The sequence below is a fragment of the Ursus maritimus genome, unplaced genomic scaffold, assembly GCF_017311325.1.
Source record: "Ursus maritimus isolate PB19 unplaced genomic scaffold, ASM1731132v1 scaffold_6, whole genome shotgun sequence".
NCBI lineage: Eukaryota > Metazoa > Chordata > Mammalia > Carnivora > Ursidae > Ursus > Ursus maritimus.
This window is the reverse complement of record NW_024426774.1, coordinates 32,475,596-32,480,167: the sequence shown is the minus strand read 5'-3', so window position 1 is coordinate 32,480,167 and position 4,572 is coordinate 32,475,596.

The window sequence follows — 4,572 nt, the reverse complement described above, 5'->3', positions numbered from 1 at the left end:
AAAAAAAAAAAAACCAAATCCCAAAGGTTACATATTATATGATTTAATTTATATAATACTTTATTTTGAAATGATAAAATGTAGAAATGGAAAATGGATTAGTGGTTGCCAGGATTTGGAAGTGGAAGGAGGAACTAGGTATGACTTTAAAAGGGCAACAGCAGGAATCCATGTGATGATGAAACTGTTGTGTATCTTGATTATATCAATGTCAATTTCTGAATAATACATAGGACTACAGTGTTGCAGGATGTTACTAGTGGTAGAGATTAGTTAAAGGATATGTGGGATCTCTCTATAATATCTGTTACAACTGCATACAGATTTACAGTTATTTTTTTAAAAAGTTTCACTGGAAAGATTCTGTGATCATCTCTTCATGTCAGTAGTTATATGTCAGTATTTCAATGACTGCATCATATTTCACAGCTACTTGGAAAAGAGTTTGGCAATTTCTTATGAAGTTAAACCTACAATTATCACTCAACCAGCAGTTCTACTCCTAAGTATTATCCTAACTGAAAAGAATACTTAAGTTCACACAAAAAGTACTATACACAGATGTTTAGAGATACATTATGCATACTTGCCCCAAACTGCAAAGAATACAGATTTCTTCCGACTGGTAAATGAATAAACTGTTAACATCCACACAGTAAACTGTTGTGTATCAGTTTAAGGAAATGAACTATTGATATATGCAACAAACGTGGATCAGTCTTAAATACATTAGGTAAAAGAAGCCAGACTTGGATACTTGCATAATGTATTATTCCATTTATGTAACATTCAGAAATAAGAGAAATTATAGGGACAGATTACTGATTAAACATTACCTGAAGCCTGAGGTGGAGTAGATACTCTGCATAGAAACATAAGGGGATTTTTAGGGGATCATGAAGCATAAGATTTTGAATGTGGTGGTGTTACACAACCACATTTTGGTTGATATTTACAGAACTCAACACCCAAAAGGGTGAATTTTACTGTATGGTAATATGCATAGTATAGAATATATAATTTACCTTAAAAATATAATTTTCCAGGGTGCCTGGGTGGCTCAGTTGGTTAAGTGACCACCTCTTGATTTCGTCTCAGGTCGTGATCTCAGGGTCGTGGGATGGTGCCCCACATGGGGCTCCACACTCAGCGTGGAGTCTGCTTGAGATGCTCCCTCTCCCTCTGCCCCTTCCCCTTCTTGTGCTCTCTCTAAATAAATAGATAAATTTAAAAAAATCTTTATATATGTAATTTTCCTTTAAAAATCCATGCAATAGGCAAAATAAGTGCCAATGATTAAAATGCCAGTAATAATAAATCAAGCTACCTTGTGAATTCTGGGATAGTTTTTCATTTTAAAAACATTAAGGAAAAAATCCACAGAAGCCTATAACTTCATAATATTCCAGTTTTTCCTTACATCTTTAAGAAAAAAACTTCTAGGAATACATCATTTTACTGACGAATATTAAGTATGACCAAGTTAACTTGATATGTCTGGGAAATCTCTGGGTATCTTGGCTAAATACAAATAGATCAGGTCACTAGATTATTTAATTGGGGTAGTTTAAAACCATTTCCCAGCCACTCCACATGATTCTTAACATAATACATGAGAAGACATTATTAAAACTTCTTGATGTTAGAGTCTCCTCTTAAGTCAGCTATAGGCACTTAACCAGCCCTGTCCTGATCTGCACGAACCGTAGGTGACAAGCCATTTTTTTTCTTCAAGAGTTAAGATCTCGGTGCCTTGCTACATCAGTGTTTGTGTATATGGTGTGGTTTTGTTTCAGAACCTTTTGAAGGCAGAGTAATGGATGCTAAATTATTCTAATACCTTGAGTCTTCCTTCACATAAATAAAGCTCTACATTTGAGGAGCTGGGAAAAAAATGCTGTAAAATCGGGTATGAGGAAAACAAGAGTGAATTCCATTGTGTGTTTATAAGTCCAAGACATTGCTGAAAGCTGGAAATTTTTTTTATCATTTGTGAAGAATATATTTATATTTAAGAGTAGTTCCTTTAAAATACGAAAGTTTTATCTGTATTTAACATAGTCATTTTTAAAGTATGGAAATTTAGCAACTATTGCTAGTGCTTCTAACTGAATAATCAATGAATGTAATTAAATGTTAGCAATATAAAAAAAATTCTGCTTACATTCATTGGCTTTATACATACAAACACACCAAAAGACAATATAGCATGATAAATTCTAGATCAGTATTATATGAGCAAGGCATTAGATGTAACAAAAATAAAGGTTCATTGTTAACTTTAACTTTGTATTGTTGTGTAACAAATAAATGGGGTCCTGTAAGAGCGCATACAAGTCTCCCCTAAGTATTAAACTTAGTTTAAAAAGGGGGAAATAAAACAAAGCAAAACCATCTGGCCCAACTTTCAGTATTAGACTTCATAATAAGAGTGATGTGATTATGTCACCGTGTGGGTGTGTGATCCAATTATCAGTAATTTAAAATATTCAGTGATGGAAAAATGGTTATTAAACATTTACCATAAGTCCCTTAGTGTTGATAAACTGGTATAATTACTTTAAGAATATTGTTTCAATATAAATGAAGGAGAGGTGTCCATCCATGGGCTGTGTTTGAAACATGAGGACAGTAATAAGTCAAGAGTTGATTATTATTTATGATTAACTCTAGATAGGATAATTCTGTGATTTTAAGTAAAAATCTTTTAGGAAGAGAAGGGAGAGGAACATGTGAGGACCAAGAATAGTTGGAAAATATATGGCTTGAGTGTATTTAGCATGTGACTTCGATCAATAGCATGTATCAAATATGTTACAATGAATAATAAGTATATAACTTATGAATTAAATAGAATCCGGTTTAGATAAACACTGTCAAAATAGGCTGGGTCTTTTCTTGAATGGGTGCCTCAAAGGTGGAAAAACTGAATGGGAGTCGGGCATATCTTCTCATTCCACCCTAATTCAAACTGTTACTCTTTGGAATCCAGTATGGTACTGGGGGTGTCAAAAGAAGCTGAACCCCGAAGCCAGCTACTCCCTCCAGGCTGAAGTGCATTTATTATTTATTATTTATTATTACTATTCTGACAATAACAGTGATCAGACAGGAAGGAAGGAATTTCTTCTTTCCTCCTCCTGCCTATTAGTATCCCTCTGCTGGTGCATCTATTAGCAAAACCTATAAGGTAGTTAACTGACAAAAGAAAAACATAATTAACAGAATCTCGACCAGTGGTATGTCGATAATATGTTTAACAACTAGATTTGGAAGAAAAGAGAAAGCCCAGATCTGTAGAGCTTGCTTATATTGATGGTGTAAATACTTCCATCGTAGTTAATTTCAAGATATTAACATTATATGACAGTATGATGATATTATTCACATATAATACAGATATAGGGGATGTAAATGATCTCAAAGTAGGTAATAGTGAAATGCAGTGAAGTGATATATTTTGAGGATTTCCTTTATATATAGTATAATTTATTTAATATAAAATTTGCATACTTTAATTATAAATAATGGCTATTTTAACTACCAGTTTTCAAAATTCCTGAAAATGTAACATTTGACTCTTGTGTGCTGGTTTGTGTTGGCTCCAGTACACCATCGGTCCCAGCCCAGTGTCCCAAAGCAGAGGACAGAAGATTCTATTTGGACCATAGACAATAGCTTAAAAACAGATGCAGCTCACCTTTTTTACTTATTCAGCTCAGCTACTCATTTGAATAACTTTATGCTCTAACAGGAATTAGCTATCCTTTGTACAAAGAAAGATGCTCTCACGTTCTCCCCCAAAAAGGGCGTACACAAAATTCCAACAGGCTCTGTCTCCATCTCTGGGCAATGATAATACTCTTCTTATTCAGTCCCTGTTGTACTTGGATATACAAGAAGCTAAGGAATAAATTGTAACATTAAAAACTCCCAATAATCCTTGTATACACTAATAAGAGAAAAGAGGGAGTAAAAAGGGAATTAAATATTTACAAATATAAATGTATGTAACAGCGAAGTAGATGATGTGTAGAGCTACTACAATCCTTTTTTCTGTAAATGGCTATGAAGTTGTAGTTGATAATTTAACCTTTCTTGTTCTTCGGGCCATTCCATTTTCCCTCAAGGCAGCACCTCACCTTATTGTGATTTCATTTTTGGCAATTAACTGAAGACTTGGAATCTTCAGTGACCTTTTTTTTCATTTATTTTTCTATTAACTTTTATCTTTGATATGGACATAATTAGCATCTCAAAGAATTCCCAGTGTTTCAGACAAAGTCACTGTATAAAAAAAAATCCATTTTACCTTTAATAATCATGAACAGTTATCCTCATTATTTCATTCTTTCATTTATTGGTTCAGTGACCTAAAGAGCCCAAAATGGCCAGGGGGCAGTCTCAGCTTTGAAATCAATGGAATCATTGTTTTATCTTCCAATAAAAGCCTTTCTTGCCTGATTATTAAGACCCCAACCTAGGAACACCCAAAATTTCTCTGTCAGGAAAAAATTCTCTGAATAAATTCTTAGGTCTAACAGCAAGAAGAGTCATTTTTCTTCTCTTTGA